Raw genomic sequence first — 17,852 nt, forward strand, 5'->3', positions numbered from 1 at the left:
CAAATTTAACAGGATTTTTCATAGCCTATGGCAATTAAAAAAATGTATACAGGAAAGAGAAAAACATATTCAGGATATCCTTGAAGCAAAGCAAGGTGGACTTGCTCCATTGGTTGTCCAGACCTATGGTGAAGTCACAGATTTTACAGCATGATTTTGGCACAAGGATAAAAAATATACCAACAAAAGACATCCAAGAAATAGAACCGCCAATGTATAAAAACATGACCCAAAATGAGGAAACAGACACACTGTTCAATCAATGATAACTGAATAATCAGTTTCTAATTGTAAAAAAAAGAAAGAAAAAGAAAAAGAAATGTCTCTTACATCACACCCTACCCAAAAATCAATCCTAGATGGGTTAAAATCTTAAATACTGAAGAAATATTTTAAATTTTTAAAAAGATTTTATTTATTTATTTGTGTGAGAGAGAAAACACAAGCAGGGATGTGGCAAGCAGAGGGAGAAGCAGGCACCCACTTATCAAAGATCTGGATGTGGGATTCGATCTCAGGACCTGGCATCATGACCTGAGCTAAAGGCAGATGCTTAACTGACTGAGCCAACCATCCGCCCCAGATGTAGTTAAAATATTTATAAGGAATTTAAAAGAAACTGGAGGATATCTCTATGACTTTGGTGGTGTAAATGGATTTCTCAAATGAGACACAAAGTCACTTAATATAAAAACATTAGAATTACCTAATTTACATTAAAAAGAAGAACTATTGATCAAAAGAGCTCTTCTATCGATTACAAATAAATAAGAAAAAGCCACCAATTGGGAGAATAAAATCTGCATACTTGTAACTGGAAAATAATGTCTATAATATTCAGTAAGAAATGATAAACAACCTAGTAGAAAAATGGACAAAAATATACACCCATATATTTTACAGAAAACAAGTGGCCAGCAATAAATAAAAGCATATCCACCTACATTACATTTCAGAGAAATTCACATCACACCCACCATATTGACAAAAATACAAGTCTTGAAAAATCAAATGTTGGTCAGGGTCTGGAACAACAACTCTTAGACACTGTAAGGGGAGTTTAAATTTTTAACCTATACACTGGAAAATAACTTAGCATTAACTTATAAAGTTGGAAATATGAATGTACTACCATCCATAAATTGAGGCTCTTTTTCACATCAGGTGAATTGAGGATATGTGTAATTTCATAGTAGCATTGTAATAAGAAAAGAAAAATTAAAACACAAATGACCACCATTAAGTAAATGCATAATCTGTTACATATACATATAAAATGTTATACTGTTATACTACTCAAGTTTCAAGTTAACTACCTCTACATGCAGTAAGATGGATAAATCTCAAGATACAGCTTTGAGTGAAAAAAACAAATTGTTGAAGAAAACTTACGTTAGAATGCCATTTTTATAGAGTTCAAGATCAGGCAGTGCTCAATGTGTTGTTGGGGGAATACATACAAAGAAGAACAAGATAATGATTAACACAAAATTCAGAATAGTAATTAACTCTGGGGGAGGAAGAACTGGGATGCTCTACAGAGAAACATAAAGTGAAATTCAACAGAAAGTAATAGTGACTTTTGCTACAAATATATAACATCCACCATTAAAATTTTAAACGAAGCTGATGCTGAATTTCCAGTATTTGTTAGTTTGTAAATGGTAAGAGGACAAAGCAAAGGAGTCCTATGCTGGTGAACTGAGCCACTGAATGCATGGTGTTTTTTTAGTGACAGGAAGAGGATCAGGTGAGTGGTGAACAAGTAAGGGGGAAGAAGGGTGATGAATTAAGTTCTGAACTGTTTAGATGCAGTTACTTGTAACACATCTCAGTAAAATGTTGGAGGGCAAATATGACGCTGGACTTAATATGGAAAGAGAAGTTTGGCCTTTACATAGATAGTTCTGGGCATCACTGGCATAACAGAATGGCTCTGAGGCCCCCGAAATAAATAAAATTACCTGGGGTTGAGGGTGGAGGTTGAGTAGTAGAGGAGAACAGAAGGGAGCTGGTATATACCTTTATATATGTCACAATTTGGAAATCCCAGGGAGCTCTCAGGAAGTAAAAGATTGATAAATATAAGCCCTTGAACTGAAATTTACATAGGATAAATTATACAAGTCCTTCTTTGAGTCCCAGAATACGCAGGCAAATGATACAAAGAAATGTACAGCAGGGAGTCCTTAGTATTCCTGATTTTAGACTTGTTGCAAGAAAACCCCAAGTAAAGCTCTTCCTCCTTGATGTGGCCTGCTTGCAAATGATCATCTCTCAATAAGTTGTTTTTTTTTGTTTTTGTTTTTGTTTTTTTAACACTAGAGGCTAGGGAATTCTGAAATGCTCCACTCTCTCTCTCCAGTCCGCCTTAAAGAAGCAAACAGTACCAATATGAGCCACCTATGGAAAGGCCCAGATGGCAAGAAAGTAGAGGCAGCCTGCCGGACCTACAGGTCTTGGGGATATAGCCACAACAAAGTAAATTCCATCCAAACCTGAATGAGCTTGGAGGTAGATTCCTGCCCAGATGACCTTCCAGATGAGAACCCAGCCTGGCTGACATGCGGACTGAAGCCATATGAGAGCCAGTGAACAAAAGCAAACTAAGCCACATCCAGAATCCTGTCCTACAGAACCTGTGAGATGATAATTTTGTGCTATGTTCTTTAAGGTGTTGTTTGTAGTAATTTGTTAGGCATCAACAGAAATCTAATACTGTGTGTGTGTGTGTGTGTTGTATATATTCATCAAGACCTACGTTCAGGGGCGCCTGGGTGGCTCAGTGGGTTAAGCCTCTGCCTTCAGCTCAGGTCATAATCTCAGAGTCCTGAGATTATGGGATCGAGCCCCACATCAGGCTCTCTGCTCAGCAGGGAACCTGCCTCCCCTTCTCTCTCTGCCTGCCTCTCTGCCTACTTGTGATTTCTGTCTGTCAAATAAATAAATAAAATTTAAAGAAAAAGAAAAAAAGACCTATGTTCATAATGGGGAAGAAAGCGAAAAAGATGGCAGGCATATTTCTGTAGGAAGATTTTTTTTCCCTGAAAGTTTAATGGTTAGGAGGAACCAGCCTTCTCCTCAAAGAATGTGTATATTAAAGTAGGAAGTCCTCATTCTGGTAAGGCGAATGTATTGGAAACATCAATTTCTGAACGGGCAAAGGAAGAGTGCTAGGACTTTGCTTGCAGATTGTACCACTTATTCTGACTTTCCATTTTTCATTTTGAGTTTCTGCCCTTATGTGTCTCTTTTCTAAGATAAGCATTCATAGTTTTCAAGAGGCAATAGCCCACAGCAGTGATCTCCTGTTTGAAATCCAACTAACAACAAGGAACATTTCTCCCTCATTTAAAATGCTACAAAGCCAAAATTGGGCTGGTTAAGTAAACAGAATTAGTTCAATTTTTCTGTGCCCTGATATCACTGACTGACTGCTTTTACAAATTTGGTCAAATTGACAACCAAATAATAAAATCCTGGAACGCATGAGGAACAAAGAGAAGCAAGAATATTAGGAAATCTTTAGTATTAAATTGCACTTAATATTAAGAAACTATTCATATCAGGTACAAAGAGTATAAACCCAGACCTCACAAATTCTTAGTAAAAAGAAATTCTCAATGAAATATTGGGCATCTGGGCATCTTAAATGCCTTTCTTTTTCATGTGTCTTTCATTGATGCTACAAAGAACTCATTGAAGGTCAGCCATTCTTTTTGAGGGCTCCATAGTAACTGTGATCTTTAACCACATTTTTGATTTAGAACATCAAAATGTCAAAACTGATATCAAACTCATGACCACCAGACCAGGACATTAGTACCATATTTGATGCAACATCAAAAGTACTCACTTGTTTGTTCTTGTGTGTTCTATATTGTTTCTAGCTCTGTTTTTCTATTTCATGTCTTCCCTCACAAGGGATATAACTTGGAAATCTTAAAATACTGACATTGGTGAACTTATCTGTGGGCAGAAATATACCAGAACAGCTGGAGAAGTTACTGATATACTCAAGAAGAAGCCTCCAAAGCTAATTTTTACAAAGCAGGAGCAGCTCACTGGTTGAAACATTAGATGAGAATTATAAAAATAAGGAGTGTGTGATCTTATTCCAGGGAGTCATTTTATATATATTTTTAAAAGACTTAGTGTTATTTGTTTATTTATGTATTTGAGAGACAGAGAGAGAGAGCATGAGTCTGAGTCAGGGGGACACATGGGGGCAGAGGGAGAGAGAAGCAGACTCCCCGATATACAGGGAGTCTGATGTGGGGCTCAATCCCAGGACCCTGGGATCATGACCAGAGCCAAAGGCAGATATTTAACCAACTGAGCCAGCCAGGTACACCTAGAAAGACATTTTAATCAGAGAGGGTAAGCTAGATGAATATTACAAGGAAAAAAGAATGGCAATATTCATTAGAAAAACAGAAGAACAACCAGAAAAATAAATGCAGAAAGATTATATTAGCAATGAAGTTGGGAACTGTCCTAAGAGTATAACAGGTGGGGGAAACATAAGACCTTGAAGGGAGCAGAATTCTTTTGAACTACTTATAGATGGTGACCTCAATGGCTGGTAAATTCGGGAGACAGCCTCAGCTTTAACACAGCTGCTCCCTGGCATTATTAATGGCATGAGAATGGATCTAGGAATTGGTAAAATAGTAACAGTTAAACCAACAGTTAAAAAAATAGAAGTCTGCAAGTCATGAAGCCTATCCATCAATTATGTAAGAAAGGTTCCTTCTTGCTAGAAATGAAGATAAGGCAAGAATCCTCAGCTCATATTAATCTCAACAACTCTGTCTTTAACTGTAGCTCATTTTGATAAACCCAGCATAGTTCGAGTCTCTAGTTTACCGTAAAAATAAATTTGGGGATATAATTCAGTTTTCTTTGTATCTTCCTACCTAGCAGCACAAGGGGCTACTCTGGGAAGTTGAGAAAAAAGGTAAAGATGAGGTTCTCAGTGATCCAGCCAAGCACCAAAAAAACCTCTTTCTAGTGGTCTTTTATAATTATACCATTTGCCCTAAGGACAAAAAGAGGGAAGAGTATGCTGCCTTTTCAATGATTGAGCACAACCCACTAAGTAGTTGCCTATTATAAAACACAAAACAAAAAAGGAGCTACTTCAGGACCCAGAAAAATTATTATTCTGCAACCAGTGCATGTCACATCTTAGTGTACATTATGATCACCTGGGGAGCTTATCAGAACAAAGATAAGGCCCCTGTGCTCAGAGAGTCTCTTGGCAGAGATCTTCAGTATGGTTTTCCCCTTATCCAGCCCATACCAAACCCTTACACTGAGGCTTGTCCAGAGAAAATTAGGTCTGTAAGAAATTCTGGATCTCTCACTTCTCACAAACACATCTCAGTAGATGCTAAAAACGTAGTATTGTCATGAATCCATACATTGACCTTATTAATATTTCTGTTTAAAAACTTTCATATGATTGCTTTAACATCATATGAAAAGATGCTAAATATTATAACACTTTTGTAAGACTGCTTAGCTTCATGTTTTTAGTAGGAGAATCTAAAATTTCCCTATATTTCTGAGGGAAGGAGGTGCTGATACTGGACATCTACCATGCCCAGGAGTAGTACCAGTCCTTTAGATGATTTTACTTACTAACTCCCATATGAAATAGAACCCATATGAAATAGAGCCCATATGAAATAGAACTATTCTCATCCTCATTTTATAGATGATATGAGATACAGAGAGGTTGAGTCCCTTCATAAAACTTCATGGCTCAAAAGCAAATAAACGTAAGGTAGAGAAAAAAAAGATGGCAGAGGAGTCGGAGACTGAAATATCATCAGGTCCCAGGAGTTCAGCTAGACAGTTATCAAACCATTCTGAACACCTATAAACTCAACAAGAGATCAAAGAGAAGAAGAAAAATTCTAGCAACACAAAATCAACCATTTTCTGAAAGGTAGGATGTGCGGAGAAGTGAATCCCAAGCAACAGAAAAATGGACCACGGTGGGAGGGGCTGGCTACTGGGAAGTGAGAGAGCAGCAGCACAAAATTGTAACTTTTAGAAGTCTGCTCCACTGAGGGATGTCACTCCAGAGGCTAAGCTGGGGGTAGTGTGGTCTCAGGACGTGTGGGGTCAGAGAAAGACTGGGGATGTCTGAGTGTGGTAGGGTTCCAGGTATTGGAGCAGGGAAGCCAGCTACAGAGATGGAGCTGAGGAATGTGCTCTCAACTTGGGATTACCTTAAACCATGATCCAAGGCACAGTTGGACCACTGCTCTTAGAGCAGGGGCCCCACAAATGGCAGATCCAGAGTGACACCCTCCTTCTTCTTCTGGGAGATGTGGCATGGGAATGTGCTGCAGGAATCTCCGGGGTTTGGAGACTCCAAACAGGGCCATGTACCAGAGATAGCAACACTTGGTCACGGGCTGGGTGAACTCGGAGTGTAGCCGGAGACCAGAGAGGCAGGAGGGATTGACTACTTTTCTCTGAGACTGCACTAAGAAGAGGGGCCCTGAACTCTCAGCTCCTACGGGTCTGGAAATTGTGAGGCTGCCATTTTCATTCCTGTCCTCCAAAGCAGTATGGAAAGTGCTCAGGGAACAAAAACTTCCAGGAGCAAAACTGAGCAGATTACTTAGCCTGGCCCCTGGTAAGGGTGGTGCAATTCCATCCCAGGCAAAGACATTTGAGAATCACTGCTACAGACCCCACCCTCAGAAGATCAGCAAGAATATCCAACCAAGACCAAGTTCACTGATCAACGAGAACTGCGGAACTCTAGAGTTAGGGGAAAGCAACACATACACTCATGATTTTCTCCTCCCATGATCCTTTAGTCTCTCAAAGTTAAATTTTTAAAATTTTTTCTTATTCTAGTTTTTAAAATTTTTCCTCTTTCCTGTTTTAACATTTCTTAACTATTTTATCAATACCTTTTAAAAAATCTTTTAAAATTTTCATTGTTATGATCATACTTTATCCCTTTGTGGTATTTAACCTAATTTTTGTATACAGATAGGTTTTTCTTTAAAATTTTGGAATACAATTTCTTCTAATAGATCAAAATATACCCTAAATTGAGCACCTGGCTTTATTCTAATCTCCAGCCTGATCACATTCTTTACTCTTTTTTTTTTCTTTTTTCACCCAACTTCTTAGCAATTCTTTTTAAAAATTGTTTTACGTTTCATCTTTATAGTAATAGTCCATCCCTTCATTATATTTATCCTTATTTATTTATTTATAAATTTATTTTTTATTTATTTTCAGCATAACAGTATTCATTATTTTTGTACCACACCCAGTGCCCCCCACAATCTCTGCCCTCTATAATACCCACCACCTGGTACCCCAACCTCCCACCCCCCCTTCAAAACCCTCAGATTGTTTTTCAGAGTCCATAGCCTCTCATGGTTCACCTCCCCTTCCAATTTCCCTGAACTCCCTTCTCCTAACTCCCCATTTCCTCCATGCTATTTGTTAGGCTCCACAAATAAGTGAAACCATATGATAATTGACTCTCTCTGCTTGACTTATTTCACTCAGCATAATCTCTTCCAGTCCCATCCATGTTGCTACAAAAGTTGGGTATTTGTCCTTTCTGATGGAGGCATAATACTCCATAGTGTATATGGAACACATCTTCCTTATCCATTCATTCGTTGATGGGCATCTTGGTTCTTTCCACAGTTTGGCAACCGTGGCCATTGCTGCTATAAACATTGGGGTACAGTTGGCCCTTCTTTTCACTACATCTGTATCTTTGGGGTAAATACCCAGAAGTGCAATTGCAGGGTCATAGGGAAGTTCTATTTTTAAATTTCTTGAGGAATCTCCACACTGTTCTCCAAAGAGGCTGCACCAACTTGCATTCCAACCAACAGTGGAAGAGGGTTCCCCTTTCTCCACGTCCCCTCCAACACATGTTGTTTCCTGTCTTGCTAATTTTGGCCATTCTAACTGGTGTAAGGTGATATCTCAATATGTTTTTTTTTTTTTTAAGATTTTATTTATTTATTTGACAGAGAGAGAGATCACAAGTAGGCAGAGAGGCAGGCAGAGAGAGAGAGAGGAGGAAGCAGGCTCCGTGCTGAGCAGAGAGCCCGATATGGGACTCAATCCCAGAATCCTGAGATCATGACCTGAGCCGAAGGCAGCGGCTTAACCCACTGAGCCACCCAGGCGCCCCTCAATGTGGTCTTAATTTGAATCTCCCTGAGGGCTAGTGATGATGAACATTTTTTCATGTGTCTGATAGCCATTTGTATGTCTTCATTGGAGAAGTGTCTATTCATATCTTCTGCCCATTTTTTGATATGATTGTCTGTTTTGTGTGTGTTGAGTTTGAGGAGTTCTTTATAGATCCTGGATATCAACCTTTTGTCTGTACTGTCATTTGCAAATATCTTCTCCCATTCCGTGGGTTGCCTCATTGTTTTCTTGACTGTTTCCTTTGCTGTGCAGAAGCTTTTGATTTTGATGAAGTCCCAAAAGTTTATTTTATTTTTTTTAAAGATTTTATTTATTTATTTGACAGAGAGAAATCACAAGTAGATGGAGAGGCAGGCAGAGAGAGAGAGGGAAGCAGGCTCTCTGCTGAGCAGAGAACCCGATGCGGGACTCGATTCCAGGCCTCTGAGATCATGACCTGAGCTGAAGGCAGCGGCTTAACCCACTGAGCCACCCAGGCGCCCCCAAAAGTTTATTTTTGCTTTTGTTTCCTTTGCCTTTGGAGACATATCTTAAAAGAAGTTGCTGTGGCTGATATCAAAAAGGTTACTGCCTATGTTCTCCTCTAGGATTCTGATGGATTCCTGTCTCATGTTGAGGTCTTTTATCCATTTCGAGTTTATCTTTGTGTACAGTGTAAGAGAATGGTTGAGTTTCATTCTTCTACATATAGCTATCCAGTTTTCCCAGCACCATTTATTGAAGAGACTGTCTTTTTTCCACTGTATATTTTTTCCCATTTTGTCTAATATTATTTGACCATGATAGAGTCGAGGGTCCATAGCTGGGCTCTCTACTCTGTTCCACTGGTCTATGTGTCTGTTTTTATGCCATTACCATGCTGTCTTGGTGATCACAGCTTTATAGTACAGCTTGAAATCCGGTAACGTGATGGCCCCAGTTTTATTTTTGTTTTTCAACATTTCCTTATTTATATGTAAGTTTCTCTTTCTTTAAAATTATGGGAGGCAGTTTCTTCTCAGAGACCAGAATACACCCAAAATCAAGTGTGTGGCTCTGTTCTATTCACCAGTCTAATACACACACACACACATATATATTTTTCTTTATTTATTTTCTAAATGTTTTCCCCTTTCTTCTTCCCCTCCCCCAGTTTCAGGTCTCTTCTGATTTGGTTAGTGTATATTTTCCTAGGGTTTTTGCCAACCTTTTAGTATTTTGTTTTCTCACTCATTTAGTCTTATCTGGATAAAATAACAATGAGGGAAAAACTCACCACAAAATAATAACAACAACAACAATAACAAACAAGCAGTACCGATGGCTAGGGACCTAATCAATACATTAGTAATATGTCAGAACTAGAGCTTAGAATGACCATTATCAAGGTGCTAGCTGGGTTCAAAAAAACATGGAAGATATTAGAGAATCCCTTTCTGGAGAAATAAAAGAACTAAAATCTAACCAAACTGAAATTAAAAAAAGCTATTGGGGGGTGGGGTTATGGACATTGGGGAGGGTGTGTGCTATGGTGAGTGCTGTGAAGTATGTAAACCTGGTGATTCACAGACCTGTACCCCTGGGTATAAAAATATATTATATGTTTATAAAAAATAATTTAAAAATAAATTTTAAAAAGCTATTAATGAGGTATAATAAAAAATGGAGGTTCTGACTGCTAGGATAAATGAGGTAGAAGAGAGAATTAGTGATATAGAAGACCTAATGATGGAGATTAAAGCTGAGCAAAAGAGAAACAAACAACAATTGGACTATGAGGGGAGAATATGAGAGATAAGTGATATCATAAGATGAAATAATATTAGAATAATTGGGGTCCCAGAAGAAGAAAAAAGAGCAAAAGAGGGACAGCAGGTATACTGGAGCAAATTGTTGCAGAGAATGATCCTAGTTTGTGGAAGGAAACAAGCATCAAAATCCAGGAGGCACTGAGAACCCCCCCCAAAATCAATAAAAATAGGTCCACACCCCATCATCTAATGGTAAAACTTACAAGTCTCAGAGACAAAGAGAAATCCTGAAAGCAGTTCAGGAGCACAGGTCTGTAACCTACAACAGTAGAAATATTAGATTGGCAGCAGACCTATTCACAGAGATCTGGCAGGCCAGAAAGGACTGGCATGATATATTCAGAGCACTAAATGAGGAAAATATGCAGCCAAGAATACTATATCCAGCTAGGCTATCACTGAAAATAGAAGGAGAGATAAAAAGCTTTCAATCAAACAAAACTAAAAGAATTTGCAAACATCAAACCAGGCCTACAGGAAATATTGAAAGGGTCCTCTAAGTAAAGAGAGATCCTAAAACTAGTAGACCACAAAGGAACAGAGACAATATACAGTAACAGTCACCTTACAAGTATACAATGGCACTAAATTTATATCTTTCAATAGTTACCATGAATGTAAATGGGCTAAATGACCCCCAAAAAAGACACCAGGTGGGGTGCCTGGATGGTTTAGTGGGTTAAGCCTCTGCTTTTGGCTCAGGTCATGATCTCAGGGTCCTGGGATCAAGTCCTGCATCAGGCTTTCTGCTCAGCAGGGAGCCTGCTTCCTCCTCTCTCTCTCTCTGCCTGCCTCTATGCCTAATTGTGATCTCTCTCTCTGTCAAATAAATAAATAAAATATTTTTTTAAAAAAGACACAGGGTATCACAATGAATATAAAAATAAAAATATGCTGCCTGCAAGAAACTCATTTTAGACTCAAAGACACCTAGAGACTGAAAGTGAGAGGGTGGAACACCATTTATTATGCTAATGGACATCAAAACAAACCTGGGGTGGCAATCCTTATATCAGATCAATTAGATTTTAAGCCAAAGACTATAATAAAGAGATGTGGAAGGACACTACATCAAACGTAAAGGGTCTGTACAACAAAAAAACTAACAATTTTAAATATCTATGCCCCTAACATGGAGAAGCCAACTATATAAACCAAAGAAACACATCGACAATAATATAATAATGGTAGGGGATTTTAACACTCCCCTCACTGAAATGGACAGATCATCCAAGCAAAAGATCAACAAGGAAATAAAGGCCTTAAGTGACACACTGGACCAGATGGACATCACAGTTATATTCAGAACATTCCATCCCAAAGTAACAGAATACACATCTTTCTCTAGTGCACATGGAAAATTCTCCAGAATAGATCAAATCCTGAGTCACAAATCAGGTCTCAACTGGTACCAAAAGATTGGACCATTCCCTGTATATTTTCAGACCACAATGCTCTGAAACTAGAACCCAATCACAAGAGGAAAGTTTGAAAGAACTCAAATACATGGAGGCTAAAAAGCATCCTACTGAAGAATGAATGGGTCAACCAGAAAATTAAAAAAGAGCTGAAAAAAATTCATGGAAACAAATGAAAATGAAAACACAACTGTCCAAAATCTTTGGGATACCACAAAGGTGGCCCTGAGAGGAAATACACAGTAATACAAACCTTTCTCAAGAAACAAGGAAAGTCTCAAGTACACAACCTCACCCTACAGCTAAAGGAGCTGGGGAAAGAACAGCAAAGAAATCCTAAACCCAGCGGAAGAGAAATACTAAGGATCAGAGCAGAAATCAATGAAATAGAATCCAAAAGAACAGTAGAAAAAATCAAGGAAAGAGTTGGTTCTTTGAAAGAATTAATAAGATTGATAAACCCCTGGCCAGACTTATCAAAAAGAGAAAGGACCTTAATTATTAAAATCATGAATGAAAGAGGAGAGATCACAACCAACACCAAAGAACTACAAACAATTATAAGAATATATTACAAGCAACTCTATGCCAGCAAATTTGACAATCTGGAAGAAATGGATCCATTCCTAGAGAATCCATAAACTATAAACTACCAAACTGAACCAGGAAGAAATAGAAAACCTGAACAGACACATAATGGTAAGGAGAGTCAAGCAAATAAGAGCCCAGGGCCAGACGGCTTCCCAGGGGAATTCTACCAAACATTTAAAGAAGAATTAATACCTATTCTCCTGAAACTGTTCCCAAAAATAGAAATGGAAGGAAAACTTCCAAACTCGTTTTATGAGGCCAGCATCACCTTGATCCCAAAGCCAGACAGTGATCCCATCAAAAAAGAGAATTACAGACCAATATCCCTGATGAACACAGATGAAAAAATTCTCACCAAAATACTAACCAATAGGATCCAACTGTACATTAAGAGGATTATTCACCACAACCAAGTGGGATTTATTCCTGGGGTACAAGTTTGGTTCAACATCTACAAATCAATCACTGTGATACAATACATTAATGAAAGAAAGAAGAACGATATGATACTCTCAGTAGATGCTGAAAAAGCATTTGACAAAGTCCAGCATCCTTTCTTGATCAAAACTCTTCACAGTGTAGGGATAGAGGGTACATACCTCAATATCATCAAAGCCATCTATGAAAAACCCACAGTGAATATCATTCTCAATGGGGAAAAACTGAAAGCTTTTCTCCTAAGGTTAGGAACATGGCAGGGCAGTCCCCTATCACCACTGCTATTCAACATAGTACTAGAACTCCTAGCCTCAGCAATCAGACAACAAAAAGAAATAAAAGATATCCGAATCGGCAAAGAAGAAGTCAAACTCTCACTCTTTGCAGATGATAGGATACTTTATGTGGAAAACCCAAAAGACTCCACTCCAAAACTGCTAGAACTCATACAGGAATTCAGTAAAGTGTCAGGACATAAAATCAATGCACAGAAATCAGTTGCATTTTTATATACCAACAGTAAGACAGAAGAAAGGGAAATTAAGGAGTCTATTCCATTTACAATTACACCCAAAACCATAAGATACCTAGGAATAAACCTTACCAAAGAGGCAAAGAATCTGTACTCAGAAGACTACAAAGTACTCATGAAAGAAATTGAGGAAGACACAAAGAAATGGAAAAACCTTTCATGCTCATGGCCTGGAAGAACAAATAATGTGAAAATGTCTATGCTATCTAAAGCAATCTACACATTTAATGCAATCCCTATCAAAATACCGCAACCTCTTTCAAAGAAATGGAACAAATGATCCTAAAATTTATATGGAACCAGAAAAGACCTCGAATAGCCAGAGGAATGTTGAAAAAGAAAGCCAAAGTTGATGGCATCACAATTCCAGACTTCAAACTCTATTACAAAGCTGTCATCATCAAGACAGCATGGTACTGGCACAAAAACAGACACATAGATCAATGGAACAGATAAAGAGCCTAGAAATGGACCCTCAACTTTATGGTCAACTACTCTTCAACAAAGCAGGAAAGAATGTCCAATGGAAAAAAGACAGTCTCTTCAACAAATGGTGTTGGGAAAATTGGACATCCACATGCAGAAGAATGAAACTGGACCATCTCCTTACACCACACATAAAAATAGGCTCAAAGTGGATGAAAGATCTCAGTGTGAGACAGGAATCCATCAAAATCCTTGAGGATAAGACAGGCAACAATTTCTTCAAACTCAGCGACAACAACTTCTCCCTAGAGACATCACCAAAGGGAAGCAAGGGCAAAAATGAACTATTGGGACTTCATCAAGATCAAAAGCTTTTGCACAGCAAGGGAAACAGTTAACAAAACCAAAAGGCAACTGACAGAATGGCAGAAGGTATTTGCAAATGACATATCAGATAAGGAGCTAGTATCCAAAACCTAAAAAGATCTTATCTAACTCAACACCCAGAGAACAAATAATCTAATCAAGAAATGGGCAGAAGACATGAACAGACATTTCTGCAAAAAAGACATCCAGATGGCCAACAGACACATGAAAAAGTGCTCCATATCAGTCAGCATCAGGGAAATACAAACCAAAACCACAGTGAGATACCACCTCACACCAGTCAGAATGGCTAAAAGTAACAAGTCTGGAAATGACAGATGTTGGCAAGGACATGGAGAAAGAGGAATCCTCCTCCACTGTTAGTAGGAATCAAGGTGGTACAGCCACTTTGGAAAACAGTATGGAGGTTCCTCAAAAAGTTGAAAACAGAGCTACTGTAATACCCAGCAATTGCACTACTGGGTATTTACCCTAAAGATATAAATGTAGTGATCTGTAGCAGCAATGTCCACAATAGCCAAACTGTGGAAAGAACCTAGATGTCTTTCAACAGATGAATGAATAAAGAAGTGGTGTGTGTGTGTGTGTGTGTGTGTGTGTGTGTAATGGAATACTATGCAGCCATCAAAAAAATCTTGCCATTTTCAATGACATGGATGGAACTAGAGGGTATTATGCTGAATGAAATAAGTCGATCAGAGAAAGACAATTTCTCTATTCAGAGAAATACGATCTCTCTGAAATGAGGAATTTGAGAGGCAGATTGAGGGACCGTGGGGAGTAGGGAAGGAAAAAATGAAACAAGATGGGATTGGGAGAGAGACAAAGCATAAGAGAGTCTTAATCTCATGAAACAAACTGAGGGTTGCTAGGGGGTGGGTATGTAGGGAGAGGGTAGGTGGGCTATGGACATTGGAGGGTGTATGTTGTATGATGGGTGCTTTTAAATGTGTAAGCCTGATGATTCACAGACCTGTACTCCTGGAACAAATAATACATTATATGTTAATTTTTAAAAAAGCAAATAAACTCAGATTTGAATCTCATTTCTCACTATATTGTCACATAATTCGTCTCATTTTCTAAAATGCTTTAAATTGCAAACTACCCCAGGGTCATTATGATTACACTTGCAACATCTTTTCTATCCTAAAAGGTAGGAAATCCTCCAGTTTATATTAAATAATTATTTTATCTTGTCCCAAACTCAGAGCCTGGTGAAGACTATATTGCCTTTCTTTTTCCTTTATTGTTCAATAACAATCTAAATAAATTAAAATATACATGATAATGTCTCTGATTCCCCATAAAAGTGGGTCAGTTCATTTATTCTATGCTTAATAACTGTTATCACCACACTCCTTGATCTATTTGAAATATCCTCTAGGAATAAGGAATGAGAGAACTTTTAAGACACTATTTTAAATGTTAAAGACAAATTTCTACTATTTAGGAAAAAAATGTTTTCAAATCCATCATAAATCTTTGGTCTCTTTGGACATAATACAATTATGGAAGAAACCTGTATGTTTCCTTTTTTCTTGAAAAGATCAGTAATTTTCATCCCCAATACAAATGAACAAGGCCTTCCAAAAACAATAAGGCTATTTTTTTATATTGTCAGCTACCCCTAGTTTCTTAATCTATTCATGTATTCAACAAAACTTTACTGTAATCCTACTGTGTGTTCAGCATAAAGAATACACTGGTGAACAAAACTGATGAGTTGTTATCTCTATTTTTATGAAATGTGAAGGTCTTTCATGAAATCTGTGATCATCACTCAATTCCTCTAAATTTCTACATATATTGTAGAAAAAAGTTAAAGCAATCTTACAAAAGTTTTTAATTTAAATAGAAATGTTAATAAGGCCAATTCACTGATCCATAACAATCTTGCCATTTTAGCTTCATAAATTTAGGTAAATTGTGTGATTCAATCACAAAACTAAGATTTTCATGGCTTCCCCCCCTACCCCGGGGTAGAGTTTCAAGTTCCACATAATAGTAATAATATTAAATCTAGTAGCATTAAAAGGAGGAATGAGCTGTTGGATGTTTTATATAGTACAATTTCTACCTTTAAAGTTACTACTTAGAATATCTTTAGAAACTGAGGTAAATATGATTACATTGCTTATTTTTACATGTTTTTAAATGTATAGGTTTTTTTTTTTTACAAGAGTTTTTAAACATCTACTTCAAAGTTAACCATATTCCAGTCCAAACTCTTTTGTCACTTGCTTTCAAATACTACCCTCTTAACACACTGCTATCTCTCATTCCTACAAAATGATTATCATTCTGGTTATCATTAATCTGAGGGTCAACTTTCTTTGATAAAGATCTTACAAAAATACATTTGACAAAGGCACCAAGAATATACAATGAGGAAAGGATAGTATCTTCACTAACTGAAAAAGATACCTATACCCCCTGTTCATTGCAGCATTATTTATAATAGTCAAAACAATCTAAATGTCCATCAACAGATGAATGGATTTAGATTTACTTATATTTGTGTATGTGCATATATTATATATATATAATAAATATTTACATATATAAAATTTAGCCACAAAAAGGAAGGAATACCTGCCATTTGCAACAATGTGAATGGACCTTAAAGACATTATGCCAGGGAAATTTAGATAGACAAATACAGTATGATCTCACTTATATGTGGAATCAAAAATGAAAACAACACCAAACAAACTCATATACAGAGAACAGAATGATCATTGCCAGAGGCAGGAGGTTAAAAAGTGGGCACAGTGGGTGAAAGTGGTCAACTTCCATTTATAAGATAAGTAAATCCAGGGACATAATATACAGCATGGTGACAATAGTAATGTATTGTATCTCCAAATGATGCTAGGGGAGTAAAAGTTCTTTAAAGTGTTCTTAAAAGTTCTCATCAGAGAAAAAAAAATTATAACTCTATAGCGATGGATGTTAACTAACCTTATTGTGGCATCCACTTCATAATATATTATATGTAAATATATAATTAACATATATTACACATCATATATATCAGATCACCGTTCTATAATATATATCAAATTATTAAGTTGTATACCCAAAACTAATGCAGTGTTATATGTCAATTATTTTTGTACACTTAAAGTTGTCTGAGTGACTTTTTAAAACAGAATAAAGCAGGGGCAGACAGGTTCAAAGCAACAATTTCATAAGTGCATTAAATATTATAGATAAATGGAAAATGAAATTTAATGTCCACTAAAATAGTTATTAGGTTTATAAGGTTTATATAAGACTGACAAGTAGGCACATAAAAATACCTGAGGCAAAACAAACAAATAAAAAACCAAGATGAGAATCACTAATTTAAATGAGCTATAGCAATTGCAGTTGAATATCTTTGAAAGTATAGAATTGACTTGATTCTCCATGACATTACATTGATTTCTGTCATCTGCTTAATACAAGGGACTTTGTATACAGTGAGTGAGGTATGTCCTTGTTGCTTATTACCTGTGAAATAGGGATGCATTTTACACTGTCCAAGTTTTCAAAGAAGAAAGCAAATTTCTGTTCCACTTTGCCAGAAAGGAAAAATATGAGACAGATACTTGCAATATTTCTCCTTCTTTTCTTTTTTTTCTGTTCACTGAAACTGAAGGGATTTACCTGAGGGATGAGCTTATGAGAAAACCTGAATACAACTGAGTGTACTTTGTATACTTTTTCAGAGCCACATTCTGATACATGCATTCTTTTCTGCTCTTGGGGATATCACTTCTTATCCATTCAAAGCTGATTAATTAATTTAGCTAAGTCATTTGGTCACAGATCAAAAGTCATTCTCTCTGATAAACTTTATCAATAATAAAACTAATCTTTTGTGCTCCATTTGCCAGTTCTCAAGTAGTTCCAAACTCAGAAGGAGGGACAAATATATGTGTCATTTATTAAATGACTTACCCTAAAGTCATTTATTATTAAATTTATTTATTAAACCCTTACCCTAAAATTCTTGTATTACATATTCAATTTGTAGGCATTAGGAATGTCTATTTCTTTAGCAAA

This window comes from Mustela nivalis, assembly GCF_964662115.1.
Source record: "Mustela nivalis genome assembly, chromosome: 3".
Classification (NCBI taxonomy): Eukaryota; Metazoa; Chordata; class Mammalia; order Carnivora; family Mustelidae; genus Mustela; species Mustela nivalis.